Source organism: Ambystoma mexicanum, chromosome 1p, assembly GCF_040938575.1.
Source record: "Ambystoma mexicanum isolate Mex_15411 chromosome 1p, UKY_AmexF1_1, whole genome shotgun sequence".
NCBI lineage: Eukaryota > Metazoa > Chordata > Amphibia > Caudata > Ambystomatidae > Ambystoma > Ambystoma mexicanum.
In genome coordinates this window covers 764,880,892-764,905,919 of record NC_090921.1, presented here as the reverse complement: position 1 = coordinate 764,905,919, position 25,028 = coordinate 764,880,892, and positions in this window count along the sequence as shown.

Here is a 25,028-nt window from a genome sequence, read left to right as displayed (position 1 = left end):
ATTGTGGTGCCCCCGGCAGCAAGCATGAGTCGAGGAGGGCAAATGCCGGTGTTCTTGCAGTGGAACAGCGGGTCTTCAATGATGCCGGAGGGCGACGGTTGTCGAAGTGGTGATCTTGGGTGTGTTGATGTGCGATGAAGCAACAGTTTAAGGGCTAGCTTGGACGAGCCATTTTTGCAATCCCTGGTTAGAGTTAGTGACTGATTATCCTGTGATTCGGCTCGAGTTCTGGCATTGAACAGCCACTTCAGGCTTAGCAGGTGATGTGCTTCGCTACTAGAACACACAGGATACAGTGCCTTGCTGGTTTAGATGCATGCAGTATTTCAGCTGGTTGGAGGAATGCAGACACCAGCGCCTGCACTTTCCCTATTGTTCAAGATGCCGGGAACACAGAGTGACTGGTTCAGCGCGATAGAACAGGGTGCGTCGTGTGGTCTGGCTCTCCGGTTGCTATCAAGCCTTTGCAAAGGACTCAAGGACAGGATGCTCCAGTTCAGGGTCTGCTCTTCTAGCTTACAAGATCTGCTGCAGAGTGGTTGGTCCTGGTCCAGACAGGTAAGCAACTAGAAATCCACAGTACTACATATAGACCTGTCACTTCAAACACTTTACTCATTAATAGGGTTCTAATGAAGCAAAGAAGGAAATTCAAAACAGAATACACAGCTATACTCCAACCCATCTTCTTCAAACATGAGTAAATCTGTGTGACCTAACCGGTCTCTAGGGCCCTAGAGGACTATGGGGGAAGTTAAGAGTCTCAGTAACAGGATTCAGTTCTTGGTGGACTGACACATCAGACAGAGTGTCGAACGAGGATGCAAGCTGATCAGGCTCGGTTTGGGCACGTAGGATTGTGGCACCCCTGGCCTCTGGTGTTGAACAGCCACTTCAGGCCTAGCAGGTGATGTGCTTCGCTACTAGAAACACAGGATCATATTAATCACCACTCAAACCCATCTTCCCCATCGCCGCTTGCATGTCCATCTAGAAGGGTGGTTGGTGGAAGAAAAGGGGTTTTAGGTATGCGAGTCTTGTTCATTTTCAGAAAGGACTTCAGCAGCCGCTCGTACCAATTCGGGCTTTCATTCCCAGTACTGTAGGGGTTCACCTGGGGGCCTAGATTTATGTAGCACATATGCAGACACGTGTCTTCTGCCCTGGCATGAGGGCAATCCTCCTGAACATGAAACAAATCTGCAAACTTGATAAGTGGCAATAGCACAAAAGATTGCTGCACCCATCCCCGCAAGGAGACCTTCCATCACCCTTGACTGCCATGCTGGGACCAACGCCTGTGCTGTGGCAGACTTCCGTTAGGTTGTCCTCAAGTGTTTTTCCACACCTGCCAATTGTGAAGCCAGGCTGCTCTTCAGAGAAAAGAACAGACACACGCTCCCGGCACCCGGGGTTCAACAAAGTAGCAGGTAAGTATAAGTCATTTCTTCTAATTGCAATGATCTGTGGGTCTGCCCGCAAGCATGTCACATTTTCCTGCAATGCATCCCCATTTCCTTGTCCTCTATATTCTCATGCATTGTGCAACCATCTTCCCTTGATGCCTTTCAAGAAGAACAGTGAGTGGCAGGATTTCCTGCAGGCTTGCTTCCAGGCGACTCACCCTCACAGTTGCTTCCTCAAATTGCCAAAGTACATCACAGACAATACCAATCAAGTGCCACTGGCTTGCTGACAGGACAGTGCCACCCAGTGCCTTGGCGTGCTGGTGTGCCATGCAATAGTCAATCACTGCAAGGCGCTGTTCTAGGAGGTGTTCCAACATATAGAGTCGAATTCTAGCACGTAACAACCTCCAACTTGATTTAGTGGTGTGGCAGATGGTGTGTGTCCTGGAAGCATGCCAATGAATTATGCGTGGCATAGGAGCTGCAGAAGCGTGGACATATCTTGTGAGCACACAGCAGCATTTCAGCATGGGTGGGGTCTTTTAGGAACCGCGTGACAATAAGGTTAATCACACGTGCAAAACATGGAATGTGGGGTATCTCGGCCTGCTTCTGTATGGTATGCTGGGGGACCCAGCTGTGCTGCTTGATTGTATTTGACCAAAAGAGACCCAGTTTGCTGTTACTGTCATGTAATCAGTGGTCTGAGCACTAATCCACATGTCGGTGGTGAGGGAAACCTTCTTCCCCTCCAACACTTGCATTGCATTGTGCAGCTCTTTCACCACCTTTTTATAAAGAGCTGGAACAGCAACCCTGGAGAAATAATGCCCACCTTGTTATGGCACATGCCATTCGTTCTTTGAAACCGTGCTTTTCTACAAAGGCAAAGGACAGCATATCAATAGCAAGCACCGTTGATGTGTGAGTCCCTCGTATGTTTGCAGTTGTAAGGTGTTTGCTTCTCCAAAGACTCTGTAATCATCGGCTGGTGCATGTTGATTGCAGTGTGTGTTTTTGATGTATCTGTATTTGTATTTATTAGGTTTATATAGCACTTTACACCAAAGTGCTGCATGTTTTAACAACAGGATACATTATCAATAACAGAAATAACAGTAATAGAAGCAAGATACAATTTGAATCAGATCAACAATGCAGTATGTGGAGCAATTAGACAGAAGGGAAGGAAGTGGAGGAGTAGAACTGGGAGGAGGGAGGAATGGGAGGGAGGAGGAGGAGGGAGGTGGAGGGGTAGGGAAGAGGATGGAGTGGAGGGGGAGAGGAGTGAGCTGATAGGGGGGGAAAGGAGGGGAGGGAGGGATAGAGGAAAGGGGACGGGAATCATGTTGGAGAATCTTGAAGGAGAGACTTAAGGGAGGTGCGGAATGAGGAAAAGGTAGGGATAGAGCGGATTGAGAGAGGTGAGGAGTTCCAGTGAAGGGGAGCTAGGAGTTGGAAAGAGCGGAAGCGGGGTGAGGCACAAGGGGAAGGAGGAACAGTGAGGAGGAAGTGGTCAGCAGAGCGAAGAGGGCGAGAGGGACAGTAGAAAGAGAGAAGGCAAGAGAGATAAGGGGGAGAAAGATTATGGAGAGATTTGAAGACTACCAGAGAAAATGAAATTTAAGTTGGGAGTGAAAGGGAAGCCAGCCAATGGAGGATAGGGAGGCAGAGATGGAATCGCAGGAGGTGAGTAGACAGAGAGTATGGATGGCCGAATGGTAGATAGATTTGAGGGGGGAGAGAAAGTGAAGTGGGTAGACCAAAGAGTAAGGAGGAGCAGTAGAAGAGGCGAGAGAAGATTAGGGAGGAGATTAAAAGTTTAGTGGCATGGAAAGTAAGAGAGGGGCGGACTTTACGAATGTTATAGAGGTGGAAGCGACAGGCACAAGAGGTGAGAGAGATATGATGGGAAAAAGTGAGACAAGAGTCGAAGTAAATGCCTAAGTTGCGAGCATGGGGGGAGAAAGTAAGGTTAGAGGGAGGAAAGTGAATGAAAGGAGGAGGAGAGGGAGGGGGAAGGGAGTTGGAGGGGAAGAAAAGTACCTCAGTTTTGTCAGAGTTAAGGGAAAGAAAGCGTGAAGACATCCAGTCTTTAATGGCAGTAAGACAGGATGAGAGTTTAAGGTGGAGGTCAGGAGAGAAGGAAGAGAAGGAAAAGAGCTGGTTGTCGTCAGCATAGAAGTGGTGAGAGATGCCAAATGAGGAGATGACAGGGGCAAGGAGGGAGGTGTAGAGAGAGAATGGGAAAGGGCCGAGCACCAAGCCTTGGGGTACTCTGTATTCCATAAGCTGGGATGGAGAGGAGTGGCCTCCCCAGGAAACAGAGAAAGAGCGGGAGGAGAGGTCAGAGGATAGCCAGTTGAGTACGGAGTTGAATCCAAAGGAAGAGAGAGTGTTGAGAAGAAGGGGGTGATCGACTGTGTTGAAAGGGAGCTGAGAGATCAAGAAGAATGAGGACAGAGGATTACTTAGAGTGTCGAGCAGAGAGGAGGGAGTTAAGGATGTAAGTGAGGGCTGTTTCAGGAGAGTGTTTAGGGCGGAAGCCAGATTGAGAAGGGGGAAGGAGGGAGAGATTAGAGACAAAGGTTGAGAGCTGCGAGTACGCGAGGTGCTCAAGAAGTTTGGAGAGGAATGGGAGAAGTGAGATAGGACGGAAATTAGAGGTGAGTAGGGGATCAGCGGAAGGTTTCTTCAGAATAGGAATGATAGTGGCATGCTTGAAAGCAGAGGGAAAGGTGGCCGAGGAAAGGCAGGTGTTGAAGAAGGAAGTTAAGTAGGGAATAAGAAGAGGGTAGATTTTAGGAATAAGAAGGGAGGGGAAAGGACTGATGTGGAACTGCATATTGCATGCTCCCACTTCGGTAGGGGCCCACCGCCATTATTGCTCCTCTTCTGGCCTGCTTGGCTCCATATCCAGTTGTGGCGGTTCTTAATGTGGGCTACCTGGCCCAACGTGCCTAGATCTTTCCCTGCCTTGGCACTGCTCACCTCCTTTTTGCATAAGGGACAAACTGCATTGTTGCTCCTTGCTTTGTCAGTAGTGAAGTAAGCCCTCACAGCAGACTTTCTGAGGAATGTGGTACTGCTGCATTCAGATTGTGGGTGTGTGATTGTTGCCAGTGATTTGGGAGTGTGGGCTAGTTGCTGCTGAGTGCTGTTAACGGTATTAAGGGAAAAGGTATTTTTCTATTGTTCGAATAGAAAAAAGACAGATTTTGAAAGACCGCTCTGTGACCACACAGAGCAGTCTTTGTAAATCAAACGGTCATGCCCCAGCCGCACATGACTGCGTGCAGGGGCTGACAGGCATTTCAGAACCAGGAAGAACCGTTGCGGGAAACAGGTAAGAGTTTATGTGTGTGTTTGTGTGTGTGTTGTGTGTTTGTGTGTTTATTGGGGTAGGTGTAGGCTTGGGAAGGGAGGGAGGTGGCGGGAGCTGAGGTGGGTGGCTCAGGGGGTGAAATCGCCTGATTTCACAGAAATTCCGCCAGCGAGGGTGGAGGTGGGGGGCAAAGCGATGTGCTGTTTTTGCTTTTTGCGTGCCGCTGAAAAACGGTAGGCAATCAACAAAAAGCCAAAATATCTCATAGAACCCTGTTAACAGACTCTATGCAAATTACATTTAATTTTTTTTCAATGTCAGACATTTCTTCAAGATGTGTGTCATCAGAATCCTTCTCATCCACATGTAGCGAGTTTGTTGATACGATTTTTGCTATTTTGTGCAGGCTCTCACAGCTATCACTGGCTGAAACACTGCAATCTGTTGCTGCTTTGCATTTTCGTTGGTGAACAATGCCACTGCTGGTCGATTGTGGCACTGCCAGAGACTATTTTGACCCACAGGAATGTAGAGGAGCATCATCCTCCATTTTGATTATGTCAGTTAAAGCAAGTGTGGTGGAAATACAGTGCATGGAGTTGGCCATGCTACGTTATTTGCTTGCATCCTGTGAAACAGCAACATACACAGCCTATTTGCAGCTGCACCACCCTACACATATCCTTAGTGAAAGTCGGGTAAGAGGGCATGTGGAAGCATGAGATAACAAAACTCAAGTGTAAGCCCCCAAAAATGCAAGAGTGTTACACAAGCTGCTCCCACCCCTCCCCCAAATGCATAGGCGACACACAATTTAAGGTTACCCTGCATGCTTACACCAATGCAACAAGGTGTATCAGCACACTAGAAGCTCAGAGTTGTAGCCCCAGTTACCCTGGTCGTGGTGCAGGTGTCTGGTTCTAAAGCCAGCCACATAGTAATTTTTCGGTGGCAGAGGAAGCCTACTGCTACTGATGAGAAGATGGACACACCAGAAAAAATGTACACTTAATTAGAATAGGCTTGGCGACTCTGTTACATAGGTGCCTGAAGTCCCATCCCCCAAATGCATGGGCGACACACAACTCAAGTTTACCCCTCCCATGCTTACTCACCAATGCAACATGGTGGATCAGTACACTAGAAGGTCAGCGTGGTTGCACTGGTCACCCTGGTCTTGGTGGAGGTGTACCGATTCCGAAGCCAGCCATGTAGGCTTCCTCAGTGGCAGAGGAAGCTTACTGCTGCGGATGAGAAGATTAACACACCAGAAAAAAGCACACTTTTTTAGAATAGGCTTGGCGAGGCTTTTACCTAGGTGCCTGAAAGCCCTCCCTCCAAACACAGAAGTGATACACAAGTTTACCCCACCATGACCAATGCATTAAGGTGGCACAGTGGTACACGTGCAGCATGGTCATCGTGTGGGCACCCTGGTTGCCCTGATCACCTTGGTCGCCCTGGTCGTCATGTACCCAAGCCAGCCACACAGATGCCAGTGACAGAGGAAGCCAACTGCAAATGTGAACACAAAGCAAACATTGTATCTAACCTAGGCAAGGCTGTTAGTAGTAGTAGTACCTTATTTATTAAAGATGGCAAAGAGACTGTTTTATCAACAATTATTTAAAACAGGGAGGTTACAACAGAAATCAAACGACGTTCGCTCAGGGTCACAAAGATTTTTTTCATAAAAACATGCTTATATGCAAAAAAAACATCAGACCTGACAACATACTACATGGCAAATAATAGAAAACCTATCAAGGGGTGGGATTGGTTAAGGGAAACATCTAAATATATTTTCTATAGGGACTAGGATTGTGATTGGCTTCCCACTATCAGGTGGACAACTTATGCCTACCTCTAAAAACATGTCATCTTCAACAGTATTAAGTACACAGTTAATCATTAGTCTTCACATTCTAAGGCCCTTCATTATACAGCCCTCTACAATTGGTTGGCACGCTTGTGCCATGTCTGGAATATTCAGTTCACTTAGCAGCACGTAAGCTCAGACCCAGGGGCCAAGAGGTGGACTTGACTTTAACTCCCCACCCAATTAGCCCAATATCTCTCATCACCCATTCCTTCTGTCATGAAGATTCTCTTTGAACTTGGCCTTGCAAAGTATCCTTGTCTGTGGGAATATATGGGAGTTTAGGATCTCACTATCATTGTTCTAGGACTCCAAGCTCAACTCTATTTCCATCCTCGGGTCACGTGACAGGAGAACACGATTTGGTCCATTTTGCAGCCTTTAAATGTCTTAAATTAATTTGCTTGCTGTTCTTTCTTTCCACATTAACAAGGGATGATTCATCCTTTGCACATTCACTGCTTTCAAGAATAGATAACCAACCTTGGCTGCTTCAGTTTCGATACCAGGCCAGACAGCCTTGCCAGGTGCTTCCACAATCTCAGTTTATTCTTGCTGAAGAACAATTCTCGGCCTTTCCTCTCCATGGGTCCCGGCTTACTAAGTTCATTACACTGATGTCCAGCTCCTATAGAATGGTGGCTTTGCCTGCAGTCTAATCACTACATATAGCCAGCTTCTATGATGACTTAGTCTACTTCCGTTCAGCAACTGTACAATTATTGAACGGTTGATTTTCTGCAGCACTTTTGTACATATACAATCTTCTATTCGCATATGACATTTTTCTCGATTCTTGAACCATGCATTCTCTTCAGCCAGTATTTCTCGGGGCGTCACCCATGTTTCTTGTGACATCACTAGTTTCTCTCTTCACTCCTTTTCATATTCCTTCAGGGAGTTCCTCCCTCAGATTGTCGTCTCTTCGGGAATACATTCGATAGGGTTTTCTCAGTGGTTGCCTTCTTTCAAATATCTACTGTGGTATTGGCACAACTGCTGGTGTAAAACATGGTTCGATCTAAGGCCACCAACATATAGGAGGTGGGGGCGGCAGGACTTCCTGCAGAGGCATGTAACTGCTCCTCTACACCACCCTAAAAATGTCCATCAAGGAAAGTGGGGTTATGGAGGACACGTGGAAGCATGAGAAGATATCACAACTCAAGTACAAGCCCCCAAGATGCATGAGCAATACACAAGTCAGACCACCCAGCTTATGGCGATTTTGCTATTTGCAAAAAAAACGCAAAATTTGCCTTTTCCCGCTATGGCCGCTATAAATCATTAAATGAGCGCAAAAAAGACACATTAGCTTTATGTATCTTTTTCACGCTCATTTAATGATTTATAGCATCCACAGAGGGGTTGCCAATTGCAGCAGCTCAAAGGTTAACAACTCCACTGAGCAAAAAGCAAATAAACCGAGGGGCTTCAGTTCAAAGGGGTGAACCAGGGTTGACACCTTTGAATCCAAGCCCCTCCATGGAGCTGATCGAGCTGTAGCCCTCTCCCCCCTCCACACCCCAAAATGTTAGGCTGTGGTGACTCAGCCTGGCTGTCCTAAAGAGCGTGGCCAGACAGAACGGGACACAAATGACAAAGGCCTTGCAATTAATTACCATAGCAGCAGCTGGCAATTCCTATACACAGTTATGTTAAAATCAAGTCAATACTGTTGGATTTGCAAATGCTTGTTTATAGCAGGACTTCAGTGAAGGACACTCATAGAAACTATCTTGGGGAAGGAACCCACGTTTTGTGTTTGGCAGAGGTACTGGACCTGATTAAGTGTAACAGAGTTATTCTAGGGAGGGTCTGCACTGACACCAAGCTTGCCGAGACCAAGCTTCGGCAACAGCAGTATCCCATATCCTCTTCACATGGCAGCAAGCTCCTGTAAAGCGCATTGCTGCCACAGCTGTGCTGTGACCCTCACCAGTGATGTGGCCTGTCCACCGCACTAAATGACTTAAAGGATTTAAGGTGCCAGGAAACCTGGCAGGATTACTGGCAAGAGCGCTTACTGGATCCCTTGAGCTTAAGAAGCATCTTGAGGGACCCCTTCCCCAAATAACACAGTGTTGCTGTGGAGGATTAAGGCTTTGGGAACAACTCACAGAACACTAGTAGCGATGGACCGACTGTGGGAGCACCTCAGAGTGTTATGCGGTTTCGAGAGGGCTTCCAGAGGAGCAGGCAGTGAATCTGGTAGAAAGCTGGAATAGGAACTGGGAAGGAGGTGATTTTCAGACGCAGGTGACCCACAGTGAAGACTAAGAGCTAAAGGAATTACATAAATGCCCTGATTTATGCAAAACAATTCTAGCAGTGCGCAGCAACGGACTGGGAGTATAGATCTGGGGGACGGATGCTGGCGAGGGAAGTGCCTTCAGCCTTGGAGGCAAGCCAGATGGCCTGCAGAGGATGCTCCTGACCTCCGCTGAAGGGAGGATTCTCATGGCTCATTTGGATGGGAGACTGAGTCTTTTTGAGATTATCGTATCGACGTTGTCATCTTTAATTAAGATACACCTTCCATTTACTTTTATAGGGATCCCACAACCCCCATGCCATCTTTGGATTTCCTCTTTCTTCACTGCACTCACCCACTATCTATACCCAACGTTTCACTCCCCAGTCTTTTAAAATTTTCGATTTTGGTACTTATCTGCCAATTTAGGCTTTGAGGGTGTTTAGCTCCACTTCAATGTCATTGTTTTGAAATGTGTGGACCTAACCCCGGAGGACTGCCCGTACACATTGGGTTCACATGCCATGACTAAAGAGTGGTAGTGAAGCAGTGATGGGCTTCCAGAAATGGACCATAAGGGTTACCTTAACTAGGGACAGGTGTGCCTGGACGCACCTGTGTGAGAGGATCTCAGTAGGGGGATAGCAGAAGGGGCGCATTTTAGAATTTAGGTAGATCAGCAGAGCTGTGTGCGTGTGTGCCTGTATGTGTCTACATCCCAGTACTGAAAATGCAGGGGTTATAGCTGGGCAGCATTATGAAGGTACCAAAGCAGGAGTTGCGTAGAGTGCTGAAAGTCAGAACCCACAGAATAAAAGAGGAGCTGCAAGTCAGGACTGATATGATTAGGGAGATGGGATTGAGACCAAGTACTGAAACTGATGTAGCTCAGGAATGGACGGGGGTGCTCAGAAAGCTATGCAATCAGTGCCATTGTAGTGCTTATAAATCAAGTGGCAGAAGGCATTAACTCAGAAGACTGCTTTGAAAAAACAATGACGGGCATTTCAGGCTCACAGTTTGATGCTATTGCTAGAAAAAGTTAGCTCAAAGGTTTGTTAAAAGTTCTCCACATCACCTCAAACATTCCTGTTTCAATGTGCAATACTCTGTACTGTTACTGTTCAAGTTCTCTGTTTTTGGATAAAAAAGATGTTAAATTATGTATTTTTCGACAATAAATAATGCCGCAAAAAATGCAGTTGTGTGCCGCAATTTTTTCTTTTTTGTGCCGCAAAATTTTCCATTTCATGCCGCAATATCCTCGAGGGTCTGAGTGGATACCTCACCAACCTATAGACATCCCTTAATGAGAGTGTGGGTATGGGTTTGTTAGGTCCCAGATTCTGATGCAGAGGCAGCACAAACTCCTTCCTCCCCTTGATAGTCTTGGCGCCTGCACTAGTGACAACACATGTAAGCTCTGACCCCCATGGGAAAAGCAGGTTAGGGTCCATAGATTGGATAGGAAGGGGGCGAGGGTTATGGAGCGATAGTGGATATAGTTCTTCAGGTATTTGTTCTCTGCTTCTGTCAGCGCATAGATTCTGCTACAGGGCAGGTCTGCTCTGGGGTCTAGATCGATTCTGCAATTGAATGTGCATTGAGGTGGCAGAGTCTCTGCTGCGGCCTTACTAAAGACGTCTCTGTACTCCTCGTATTCTGGTGGTAGGGTAACAGCAGACCCTCTGACTTCTGGTGGAGGTGTTGGGTCTATTACAGGTTAATCTGGAGCAATTGGGGTTGTCTCAAGACAACACCCAACACCAACTGATACCTTAGCCTGTCTACCTTGCAGTGATTTGCACAGTGTTCTGACTTAAACTGTGCCGTACCCCAGGTCCAGTCAATGGTAGGGTTGTGTAATGACAGCCAAGGGAGCCCCAGGATAAACCTTAACTGTGGGGCTGCAATCAGGTCAAACCATATGATTACTTTGTATTGTTGGGCTTCCTGAAGGACCGCCTTGGTTTGCTGAGTTATGGGTCATGATGCTCCTTGGAGCCTACAGGAAGACCCAATGTCAGTGCATACTGGCTATTTATGTTGCTGGTAGCCCTGGAGTCCATCATGAGTGATACCAGTACCTCCCTGTGCTAAGACCGTATACAACCAGTTATGGTAATGTGGGGTATCGACGGTTTAGTGGTGTTTGCTAGGTGTTGTACAGGGTTGTCATTGGTTTGTAGGCTCAGCAGTGCCGCCCCTTCTACTGACGAGTGTTGGAGTTACCCCTGTAGCACTTCCTTTAGGCTTGGCACTGCATTTCTTCACAAAGTGGCTTGCCTTCGCACAATACAAGCATCGTTTTTCTTGACACCTCTTTTTCTTCTCATCCTTAGAGAGTGGGCCCAAAGGTCCATATCTGAATTGGTTCCCCCATTCCCCTCTGTGGTTTCTCCATCCTGGGGTGTCTCTGGTAGTCCAAGAATCACAGGATCGGTTTACTTTCCCACTGTCGTTTATCCTGCCAGCTCTCACTCTGACTGTGGTCCAGGCGTAAAGCCAGATCAATCATGGCTGGACAAGTATCAGGTTGTGGATCCACCTGAGCTATTAGATCCTTATGTCCCCAAGAAGCTCTTGGTAGAAGAGGGTAAGCCTTTTTGTCCTGAGGCCATTCAGTCTCCACCACCAGGCGGTTGAACATGGTGATGCAGGTAACTAAGTCCTTACTCCCCTATTGTAGCATAAGGAGCTCGCAGTCCCGTATGAGTGATGCCACTTTTCATTTAAATATTTTGCCAAATTCCTCTAGAAACCCATTCCAGTCATAAAGAAGGGTGTCGTCTTACTGCACTAAGGGAGTCGCCCACGCTGCTGCATCCCCACTGAATTAGGCTATAACAAAGGCCGTGCAGGCTTGGGTAGCTCAAAAGGCTGCAGGTTTCGTAAGCAAATGGAGTGGCACTGCTTCGCGAAAATCGTGAATTTCTGTGGATCACCATTATAGTGTTCCGGAGAGCCAAGGGCCAAGGGCAACAGAGACTCTGCTGTTACCTGTACGTTTACAGAGGTTACTGGACTTGGCGGTGCTCTAGCTGGCAACGGGGTACCTTGCACTGTTAGATCCTGCACTCGTGTGGCTAAGGCTGCATAGTCCTGCAGTGTTGCGGCCAGATAATTCTTTAATTCCTGCAAGAATCTGAAACTATGTTCTAAATGGTGCAGAGTTTATGCTACTCAGGCATTGAGAGATACTCATACTAGTTTGCGCTTCTGTCAGGTCCCAGGTTCCAATGCAGAGGCAACACAAACTCCTTCCTCCCCTTGAGAGTCTTGGCACCTACACTAGTGACAACACAGGTAAGCCACATTCCCTATGGGGATAGAGGATTGGGGTCCATGGATTGGATAGGAAGGGGGAGTTAGGGTAACCAGGAAGAGGGTTAGGGAGCGATAGTGGATAGGTAGGGCGTATTAGGGAAAAGAATGCCCCTTTGCTCTTGTTGCTGTTTTGGGAAGTTATTGTCCCTAGAGTGGATTGTAACACCAAGAGGAGAGAGGCATCCCCTTGGGTCTTAAAGAACTTGCTGGACTCAAGATGGTCGCTGGTCGGGAGGGATGAGGACGTCAAGATCCTGCTCTCCCCCCGGTCCTTGACAATGAAGCAGAAGTATAGACGGCGGAGCACGTTCTCGCTGCAGACCTCAATTGAAGGGAGGAAGAGCTGGTAGCAGTGACAGAGTCGGCAGAAATGCAAGCGAGGGACAGGCTCTGCCGACTGTCCTGGTGTAGGACTAAGAAGGTTGGGCCCGCCGACGACCCCCTGTCAGGGTGAACTTGATTAAAATAAAACCCTTAAAACAAAGCCTTGTTGTTCAAGTCCTGATACTGACTTACCACAATGTGCTGCTGTCCATTGTTGGTGGGTGTGAGTGTTTGTAAGTGTGAATATATGCATTTGTGTGTATGCTGCCATCGATTGTTATTGGTGGTATGTGTTTGCTACCATCCACTCTTGTTGGTGTGTGTGTCTGTGCTGTCACTATACCTTCTTGATGTCTGTGTGTGTGTGCGCATGTTGCCATTTATTCTTGGGTGTAAGTGTGTGCTACTATACATTGCCATTATGTGGCTGCCATCCACTGTTGTTGATATTGTGTGTGTGTTCTGTCATCCGTAAGCACTGCACTCTAGCAGATCGTGGGCTCTGCCCTGTGGCTAACATACTCCCAGGTCTTTCCCCCAAAACGCATAGAAATTAGTTTGGCATACTGACCCTCAACTTTTCTTACAGAATTCAAAGTGGCATAAGGCCACTATATAAGACCACCTTCATCCATTGTTGTATATATGTGTGTGTGTGCCGCCATCAATGGTTGTGTTTGTGTGTTGCTATCGAATTTGGACTAAATGTTATGTGTTCATGTGTGTTTGTATGTGTGCGTGAATGGGTGGGTGTTTTTACTTGCATCCAGTCTTTGTGTATGCATGTGCCACCATACATTGAAGTCGTTATGTGTGCTGCCATCCGTTCTTGTTTTGTATGTGTGCAGGTGTGAGATGCAATCTGTTGTTGAAGTTGTTCCTTTGAGAGTGTGTGTTCCTGACATCCATGTTGTTCTAATTGTAATGTGTGTGCTGCTATCAGCCATTATGGGGGGGAGGGTGTGTGTGTGTGTGTGTGCGCACTGTTAATCCTTTTTGTGTGTTTGCTTTCTACCACAAGTTGTTGCTGTTATGCGTATATGTGTGCTGACATCTGTTATTGGTGTTTTTGTCTGTGAGTCCTGTCATCCATTGGTGTTATTGCTTTGTTTGTGTGCTGCCATCCATGTTGTTATAGCTGTGGTTTGTGTGTGTGTGTGTGTGTGATGGCATTGATTCTTGTGTGTATGCATGTGCTACCATATGTTGGAGTGTATGCAATACAAGTGGTCTTGTATAGCGGCTTTCTGCCTCTATCCAAAAAGTCCAGGGTGCACACTGGATCACTTTAGCCCAAAATGGGAAGGAGCGGTCACGGCTGGTGAATTGTTGAATTGGAGGGGCATAAGTATTTCCCAAAAATATGTCGTAGCGAGGGATCCCAAACCAGCTGAGGGCGGTTGGGGGGATTCCCCACCCAGAACATTTTTTGAATAATGGCTGAAAATGATACATTATACACAAGGCTTCCCGATTTTATGGTATTTATTTTTTAAACATTTCTGTCTGCATTTATCCATATTTATTTTTAAGCCATTTTCTCTGTTTTTATCCACATTTTTATGTGCTCTGTAAAAGGAAATTGCAACTAGTGTGTTTCTGCATTTATTCAAATTAAAAACGTGACTTTGATGCCAGTATAGGAAGCTCACATAAATAGCTTCTTGGAAATTAAACCCAAGATTCATTTTCACCTTAAAAACAAACAGATGCACCTTCGACTGACTTTACTCTGTATCCCTTTAAACAATTTCAAAGGGAAATATATCCCTTTTGGTAGGCTGTCCTTCATGTTACTTTGCAAAGACATTGGCCTTCAAAACAAATTGACAACCTGAAGAGCTAATCAAGACCCATGGATTTTTGCTTTGTTTTTTTTTGCTTTTTTTCAAATAAGCTTTATTAATGGCTTGTCGTGGTTGAATTATAACAGTAGATAGTTGCACATTCACTTACTACACTGCTCTCCACGACAATATCTGAGAAGTGCCCTCCTCCTGAACGAGTGAACAAAATTACCCCAACTCCCCCATTCTAACCCTCCCCCCCTTTGAACAAAGCGGCTCTTAGTTGTGATTAGTGTCCAGCTGACCGGAACCTGTCGTTGCAGGTTCCTACTTTAACTCATCCTTCGTGTGGTTTGGAGTCTGTTCTCTGCATTCACTGAGGTTTCTCCATATTCCCTCCCTGGGGTCCGGCATGTGGCCTGACAGTGTCAGCTTATCTCCCGTTCACCTCTCACCCACCCATAGAGTCTCCCCCCCACTGCCCCTTCTGCCTTCACCCCCCTTCTTGATTCACGTCCTCCTCCCGTTCTCAGGGATCCCCTGGTCTGCTCCCGGCCGAGGGCTCTCTGGGTCATATCTTTCTAAGAAGGGTGCCTATTCCATTGCTTGCGAAGGGGTTTGGCCATGTATTTGTCTAGTGAGCTGTTCCATCCTATATATATCAAGTGCTTTGGCGGTCCATTGCTTTTCGCCAGGGAGTTCTGCTCTTTTCCGGCCTCCTGCTAAACAGGGCCTGGATGCTAACAGTAGGAAGTGCGGCATGTGTGGGAGCTTAACCCAGTCCCCTTCCAATACCTCTAACCCAATGCTTCGTTTTTTTTAACACATAAATGTAGAATAGAAAAAGATTGATTTCCATCTGTATTTAATCATTAGTAAAAAGGCCCTAATTAGGCAGCACACATTTTGTGAAAAAATTGGTAAAAAGTCAGATAGTTTGTAATTGGTTTTGTAGGGTAACCCAAGTCCATAAATGCAATGGATACAAGTCGCCAACAGTGCACAGGAGAATTTCCCAACGCGTTATCATGATGCCTTTGCCCACAAATACGCCAGTATACAAATATTTTCACACTGGTTGTGCCTGTACATTTCCAAGCGGGCTGCACCAATATATGTCAGCATTCCTATAGAAGAACATATGCATGTTTGCATAATGCGCATAATGCTAGTAACAATACTATAAGCAAACATGTTCATGTTGGCTCTGCTAATATATGGCAATATCCCATGTAACAACATACTCCTGTAGGCTTTTCCTTTAAAAATGCCATGCCACTATAAGAACACATGTACAAACTGGCTGCACAATGTGAGCCAGTCTAAACACGTAACTTCACTTATCATGCTTAGTTTACCTGGAATGATCAGCAAAACATTCCATGCCACAATAAGTAATAGCAGTAATATACCAAAATGTCACCCTCAGCAGTGCGCCCTCGCAGTTACTACGACTTGGGGGGCGCACAAAATATTGACTCCCATTACTGCCCGCAAGCAGAGCAAGGGTTCCAGGGGTGTCCCTCGCTCTCCTTGGACGCAGTAACGGGAGTAGGGGGTTGCAGGGGTGTCCCCCGCTTACCATTGTGGTAAGCAGGGGACAAGAAAGTAAAAACAAAAAAAACAAAAAATAAGGACCCTGCAGCGTCAGCTCCGACCCACGTAAGTGGGAGGAACCGACGCTGCAGGCATAGCCGGGAGTCGGCATTGCACACAGAAGTGTGCCGCCGTAAAGGTAAGTGGGGAGGTGAGTGCTTCCTGGTTCCTGCACATGAGCAGGAGCCATGGCTCGCCTGACGCAGCACCCGGATCCATTTTTATGTGCAGGAAGGCGCAGGTGCATCCCTTGCACATTCTAACATGCAGCTCCCCAGCCTGCATCCTCAATGGGCCACGCAAAGCTGGGGAAGCAAGATGGCCCAGCCTTGCATGGTCGATTGGATATGCACCATGGGGAACTAAACTGTCAAAGGGAAAACATGGGTCTCCTTGACAGTTTAAACCAGCCAAGCACACTCCCTCGGCTGCAACAAGCAGCAGGTTAGGGAGCGCTCAGTGTTTCCACCTGGCTGGTCCAGCTTCTGCATGACAGGGAAGTGTTGTGGATGGTCGCTGCCTCCTTGCCCATTAAGGATGAGCTGCCCCTTTGAAAGATTCCAGGGCAAAGGTGTTCAGCCACCTGACAGCATGAACAATGGCTGACCTAAATCCCCTTTCACCAAGGCAGAAGTAGAAGATTCCCTTGCTGGCCAGACTGCTTGAATTGTTGTGCTGCTCGCATCACAAACTAGTTCCTGCATAAACAAGCTACAAGAGATTTCCAAGACCCGTGCAGAAACCTGAAACATTGAAACATGGGTAAAGAAAAAAGGTCCAAAACTATAAACGGACCTCACTCATGGCTAAACTTAAAGTATTGCTGGGCACACCTGCCTCTTAAAACCAATGAACGTCCTTCTTTCCGCTCAACAATGAAAAGGTTTTAAAAGAATCAGATTAAACATGAATAACCACTAGCCTTGCTATGGGCAATCTTATATATAAAACATTGGTGGCTGGAGCAAGACTGGTTTGCAACTGGCAGGTCGCGTTCAGTATTGGGGCAGATGGACTAATACATGATAGCATGCAAGCCTGGCCAGAGCAATGATAGTGATCAAGGTTAATCCAAAGCCTTGCGTCACTTATGTGGTGCAACAGGGTCACCATAAGAGAAGACTTTACACTATTCAAAACCCGGTGGCATTACATGGTTTCACTCCTCTTTCCCTTCCAGAATTACACTTCCCAACTAACAACTATTATTTTTCACTTATACTCAAGAAAGTAAACCCACAGATTAGATCATCTGAATATAATGTATACGGTACCTCAGCGGGTGGATGCACCTACTGCAGCGCTCTGAATGAAACTCTGGGTCACACGTTTGTATCCCACTTTTTCCACCAAATCATGTAATCCTTCTGAGAGCAATACAACGAGAAACATAACTTTTTCTCATGCCCTCCCTGGGAAGGGCTATGCAGGTAGCGAACAGAGCTGCTAGTGGGCTGAAGCCCTATGGCGGCTTTCCCCAGTCCTACGGATTAGGCAAGCTGCTCCATGCCTAAAATGAGTTGCTTCTCCCCTGCCACCCCACTCACAAAATGTGTAGCCGGTGTGGCCCCCCCCATGGCCCTTACCCCTAGGCTGATGGGGGTGGGGAGTGCTCAAATTGAATCAGGCTGGCAAACTCCTTGCACAGTCAAGGTCCAGAAAAGTACCCCCGCCATCCAAACGTTATAGTACTTAAGTCATGTAACTTTGCTGTTAGGAGGGTACCATTGCTCACAAGTGATGGCGCCTCAAGTAATGATGAAGCTAAGGGTGATTCAGCATTTGATGTCCATGCTATCAATGATCAATATTATGAAATCACGCAAATGCCATAGTCTATTAGACCAAGTATGAGTGAGGTATTTTGCATAGCTCCTACTCAAGGACGTCATTTCACCAAAATGCCTGAGGTAGCGGAAGTGGCATCCCACGGCCCATGACCTCTGATGACATCACAGGAAGTGATGCCATCTGATCCCACCCCAAAGTGACATCACGGGAAGCGATAAAACATGATATTTCACCCCTTGACAAAACAGGAAGTGGCATGACGTAGCATTGTTCCTAGGAACACTGCAAAAAATATGGTTACAATTTGACTAATGTAATATACATTACATACAAGAATGGATCACCATTTGTATTGTTAATATCAATGTATATAGGCCCATATTACCAAATGACTGTGAATGCAAGCAGACTTCCAAGGCCAATGATAATTATGTGTTATTATAAAGCACTTACGTTTAAGCGCTTTATGTAGAACAAATATACATAGAATTTCACCCAACATGTGTTGTTACTCATTTATCAAACTCAGAAGGATGAAAGGCTGAGTTGGTCTTGCCAGGATTCGAACCTGCAGATTACACACACATCGCATCAGTGAGCACTCAACCCACTGAGCTATCTTACCAGCTATTTCTACACTGTACACAAGCTTTTAGGAACAAGGATGTTGTCAAGTTACCGAGGACACCGAGATTGAATGTTGTGTGCTGATCTTAACATGGACAGAAAAAACATGTAATAACTGCAACTTGCGAAAAGCAAAATACTTAGTCCGAAATGGATGCTTATTCTACTCTAAATGCTTTTTGGAAGTCTTTGTCTGCATTGTGAATTCGGGTGTTTATGAACAGACTTAATCAATGACTCACCCCTGAAGTGTGCCTGAAATAACCTTTAATGATTCTAGTAATTATTGAATAGAATTCCAGAAAGGCAAATTATTTGTTATTCCTATTCTTTCTCATTTAAAGGAGAGTTCCGGGACTTTTTTTTTATTGTCCCTATGGTTCGGCCATGTGTTTTTAAGCATAACTCGGTAGATCGTAGAAAACTTTCCTATGGACCTTACCCGACTTTTCGTCCATTAACGCACTCGAAATCAGCCGCCATTTTCTGATAATCCTATCACTTGCCGCATCGCCCTGGCTCACCTGCTTTTGCGGCACTAAATCAAATCCCCCGCCCCTGAGCCTGACATCAGCAGACGCGTACCGCCCATTTCCCAACGCCAAAGCACGTTTCGTGTCAACAATCGCTGCGCCTCAGCTAATGAAGTGTCGCCATGGAAATGGCAGGACGCCTCTTTCCTCAATAAGTATAAACACACCGTTTCACAACACACAGCAGCAGATTTTCGATTCCATTACTCTCTCTGTGTTACTTTGAGTATTCTGTGACTCGTTTCTGTGCTCTGGTCAGCTACCTTCGCCGCTTCTAGGCCTTGTGAACACCTGTACCATCTCTGTAAATTATTTTACTTTCTTTACCACACAATGGCTACAATAATGCCGTATATGAACGAGCCCGAGTACACCGAGGAAGAACTACTGGAAAGGCAAGCACGCGAAAACGATGGGGATTCGGACGGCAGTTGGGAGGACCAGTCAACGGATGAAGAGCCTGGACCATGTCGCATGGACGGCGTCTCCACCTGGTGCACGTGCAATCGGTGCGAGCTAATGCCAACTGAGGAGGAGAACTGCTGCTGCCGTGAAAATTCCGGGTGCTTGGCCTACATTTCGGAAGGCGAGCCAAGTCCGCAATGCATCACCGAGCTGCCAGAGTTCAGGGAAGCCTGCCTCTCACGGACCGTGTTGAGGATGATGATGGTGCTTATGCACGAACTTTGCGGCACTGTTCGTCCGCGTAATACGAGTAACGAGTAAGTATACTCTGGTTGTGATGTCAGTGATGCCACTACTATTTCATGGTCGTCTCCCACATATAAAACTACATCTACATATCATTCGAATGCATGTAAATTGGTTCCATGTTGTGCATTTTCTAGATAGAATTTTTTTCAAAGCAGAATGACATTTTTTACCTGAATCGACAGTGATAAGAAAGTTGTCATTTTAATACAGTTTGCATCTTTCATTTTCACAGGTGGTACAGGCTGGTGGCCTATCGTTGCTTCACTTGGTGGCTTCACGGGAGGCTCGGACACCGCGTTCGGAGAGTAATACCTGCCTGTGCGGTACTTGCCATTAGACAACATTTCCCCAGCGACAGTGGACAATACCGCGGATTTTCCCGGGATGTGCTGCAACCGCAACTTTACAATGTGTAATGTTTATTATTTATGTTCAATTGAAATTAAGATCTAAAATAAAACCCAACATATATTTTAACAATGGTTGTTTTGATTTTTTAAATGAATCTAGTGTGTCTCCATTGAATAGTCTTCCTGTGCCTTGTCTTGTCACACCACATGTCTCCGGCCAGCATCCTCCCTCACGCTGGCCGCCCACCTTCAATCCACATAACCGTTGAACCCATATGCAGCAGACATACATATGTTATTTTGCGGGTTGGCATCAAGCCTAGGCATCCAGGGTCTCCAGGGTGAACTGCACCCATATATTCTCCTGGGACGGTGAGGTATTTATAAACTCACCCCCCTGCCTTCCATGTACTAGATCCTGCAGCCTGCCTCTTACATGCAGTTAGATGGCCTCTCCTTGGTGGGGCCCTGCGGCAAACGAGTCTTGTCTGCACGACCACCGCCCCAATCCACCCCCCGCCCTATCAAAGGCAGTTCGCACCGGGGTACTTGTGCTGGCAAGTGGAGCTGTCAGGGAGCGATAAAGGCCAAGAGGTGCCAAAGACCATGTACACTTCAAAGTGGTCTATAGCGCATGGGTTGTTGTTCCCATGTCTACCGCCAGACCCCGTGTCTCCTGCCAAGCATCCCCCCTCACGCTGGACGGCCCCCTGCAATCCACATAAGTGTGTCTCCATTCACAAGTCTTCCTGTGTCTTGTCTGCACGACCACCGCCCCAATCCACCCCCCGCCCTATCAAAGGCAGTTTGCACCGGGGTACTTGTGCTGGCAAGTGGAGCTGTCAGGGAGCGATAAAGGCCAAGAGGTGCCAAAGACCATGTACACTTCAAAGTGGTCTATAGCGCATGGGTTGTTGTTCCCATGTCTACCGCCAGACCCCGTGTCTCCTGCCAAGCATCCCCCCTCACGCTGGACGTGATTCATACACGTCATTCATTCACAAACACACCCCTGTTTCGAATTCTTTATAACCCACTTCATATTTATAATGAGAACTTCTTTGCACTTTGCTAGTCAACCCGTGAAGGTGCTGGTTATCTGCTCTTCGTCTCTGTGAACTTCCGTGACCACTTCGAGGAAACTCGCCAGTTGCTTCTCTGCGTGAACAACGTTACCACCCTGACCATTTTATGGGACGATCGCCAAGTACAAGTATGCCCTTACGCGGTACTAACGGCTAGATGCAACATACAGACCGTTGTGGTGGCCTAGTGCCTCGTTGTTGGAACAGCCATGCGATTATCAGTGCGACCGAAGAGCTTATTTTATCGTAAACCAACACCCTGTTTACTGCACACGAACATCGCTTGCCTCAAGACGAACTATTTTGGATCGAGAGCAAATAAAAATGAAAATCGCTGAATATTCTATAAACATTTGATGTCCAATAAATGTACTTTGCCAAATGTACAATCTTGCAGTTTGCTTTTAAACCACAGTTTGATATTCCGAATTGTGGCGCTGTATTGTGAGATGATCTAAGACCCTGTGTACAGCAAAGGAACATCGCGTGCCTCAAAACGAACTATTTTGGATCGAGAGCAAATAAAAAAGAAAATCGCTGAATATTCTCTAAACATTTGATGTCAAATAAATGTACTTTACCAAAATTACAATCTTGCGGTTTGATTTAAAAGTACAGTTTCATATTGCGAATTGTGGCGCGCTGTGTTGTGTGAGCTGATCTGTGTTGATTTCCGGGTTCTGTGTGGAGTCGCGTAGAAGACGCCTGGGCGCGTTTGCCTACGCAGCACAGTCACGTCACGGATAGAGGCGGGGAATATGAATGTTTTGATAAAGTCTGTTTCAGGGGCGGGGGATTTGATTTAGTGCCGCAAAAGCAGGTGAGCCAGGGCGATGCGGCAAGTGATAGGATTATCAGAAAATGGCGGCTGATTTCGAGTGCGTTAATGGACGAAAAGTCGGGTAAGGTCCATAGGAAAGTTTTCTACGATCTACCGAGTTATGCTTAAAAACACATGGCCGAACCGTAGGGACAATAAAAAAAAAGTCCCGGAACTCTCCTTTAAGCTCACTGCTCAAAGTGTTACACTTGTTGACCTCTCCAGTTTTTTTTAAAGAAGCCTGAACCAGAAAGCCAGCCACTCTAGAAAGAGTCACATGACATTGGCCACAGCCCAGGAGCTTCAATTTGTAAAAAAAAAAAAATATGTTTATGTTTTCTTTTTTTAAGGCTAGCAAGGGAGACCACAGGGGTAGCAAGGGAGAACTCAGGGGACGCAAATGCAACCCATGGTGGCACCTAAATGACGTCTCTGGAAGGACCATGCCCTGGCAATATTGTTTCCAATCAACACCCTTGTTTTTGGTTTGTCAGGTTTCCATTTTGATGGATGTTGTTGCCTCAGAAATGTATTATGTGTGTCCGTGTATAGATATGTGAACTGTGATGTCATCATTGTGGTCATAGTCTGCGCAACAGGGGGCGCAAAGTTAAGGTGGCTTTAGCTGAATTTCCAGGGTTTTGTTGCTACACACACAGGTAAAGTTATATTTTTCAGTGAAGAATCCAATATTCTGTTTTGAAGGTGCCTTACCGCTGATAGGGTTTTGCCCCACCATGAAGTCACTGTAGTTTTAGGACTCACCTGCTGAATGCCGTCAAACAGTGAATAAATGGTTGAAAGAGGGAGATGTCATGAATGCTAAAACTAATTTTACTCTGTCTGTGGCACTTCCAGGAGGTCTGCAGGGGAAAACCTTTTACCATCATGAAAAATCCTGCTGCTAAGACATGGCTAATTTGAAATCCTTTTCATAAGAAAGGAATTAGACCAAGTAGCACTCGTAGGTATTCTGAATTAGCCCTACCGAACACAGAGCATCTAAGTTGGCTTTCGGGTCCATTCAAGATATCAGACATCTGCTGCTAGAGATAGGCCCTTCACATCAGCAGGCTTGCTGCCAGACACCTACTCAGGTTTCTCCCACACAGAGGAGCAATACATGATCTGTACACTAGACAACATTACGCAATCTTAATGAGACACATTGACACAGTGCTAGAGACACAATAGCTGTACGAGCTGCACATTTAGCAAGAGAGGAAGGGGGACTTTTATTCCAACAAAGCAGGATGAGATACCAAAATGGCACTCCACTAAATTGCGTTAACTTTATGTAGCATTTCCTCAAGTCACTCCACAGCAGAGACATGGATCGCTAGCCATGATCAAGCAAGCAGGGTGCAGTCCACCAATGGGAAAATGTGATGGCTGGGTTTCAGTTTACATTAGGTTACATTTAGAGTTAATGACTCCATCAACCACAACATTAAGCAATATTCTGGGAGAAATAATGAACACTGAAGGAGCAGTCATAGCAATCATTTGCAGGTTAGTCATGGCTGGGGTGAACCATTCTATGGTAGGTGGGACAATAATGCTACTCCTAAAAGGCTGCTGGACTAGATTTCGCCAGGAGACCGGCTTTAATACCTAATGATCAAGAGAGGAAGCTGTAGCTTGCAGACAAAGTACCAGTCATATATAAGTCTCGAGGTCAAGATCACCTGGGTAGATGCCCATGAAATGGATCTAGAAAAGAACCAAAAGAGCGAATCAGGGTAAAAGAGAGACATCCCATGGAAGATTTGACAGCATTTCTCAACTCAAGCGAAACGACATTAAGGCAGTTTTTGTTGGTCCAGTACAAAAAAATAGGATTGTCGTTTGGCAGCTCAACACCAGCCTTCAATTTATAGGAGAGAAATTCATAGGGGCCAATTGTTTCAAAACAAATTGAGGAACATTTAATGAAGGCATACGCAGCATCTGTGGCTATTCTATGACCATCTTAACCATCCAAGAACCATGTAGGCCACAACACTGCATGCCCACCACCCAAAATACCAGTGAACTCTAGGCCTAGTCCTCAGAAAGAATATCCTATTGAAGCACAAGCTATCCCTTACATAAAAGTAATAGTGTACCATTTGCTGGATCAGGAAGTAATTAAACAACGGCCAGGGTCCATACAATTTTCCCTTTGTTCCTGTGGGTGCACTAGATGGGGGTCATTCCGAGGTGGGCGGTAGGGGATACCGGGCACCGATAAAGAGACCGGTGCCAGTAATCCCCTACCGCCCAATTCCAAGGTCCCTTAGCGGGAACCGTAAGGGACATGTGGTCTGACCACACGTCCTTTACGGGTCCTGCTAAGGGACCAGGGCGCAAATAACGGGCTTGCCATTCGCGAGCCCGTTATTTGCACCCTCCCCATTCCCATTGAGCCCTATGGGGGCTCAAATGGGAATTGAGAATGGTTTGTACAATGGGGACTTACCGGTCCCTCCAGGGTCGGAATGGACCGGTAAGGCCCCATTGAACAACACCGGAGTCGGTACCGGTATGGGAGGCAGCCATGGAGCTAATTGCTCCAAGGCTACCACCATACTCGGAATGGCCCCCGATGTTTCTTAGCATTTCGTTTTAGACTGCAGAGATCTCAATGCAAAAAACACACACCAAGACAGTCCAACATCTACACAGTTCTGGATTGTTTAGTAACATCCAGCAGTGCAAATATAAAACTGTGCTAGACTCAGTGATATTCTTCACACAGCCAATTAAACCAGGGAGTTTTAAATACGCTGCTTTTACCTTCTAGGGAAATGACCAATGTTTTGCAAGACTTCCACAAGAACATTCTTACGTAGACGACAAAGCCTACTGAAAGGCATTGCAAATTGTTTGCAGTATGTGTATGACATCTATTGTACAGATGGCGATTTGAAAACCCATCTGGAAAAGTGTATTTAATAATTCGAATATTGCCTTCAAAAGGATATATATTCGATTAAAAAAATCATAGCACAAAGAGAAGTTTAATTTTTAGGATTCTCATTTTCAGGTCATAGGAGGGTTCTCATCTTACAATTTCTTTAAATATGTTCACACTAGAAAAGTCCTCACACACTCAGGCAGTTTCCGGCATTACTGTTTTTGTTGAACCATGGTTGTACGTAGGTAGCAAACTATGCAGCATTGGTAAAACTATTAGCAAAAGTGCCTTTCCATTCAGACTGGAAA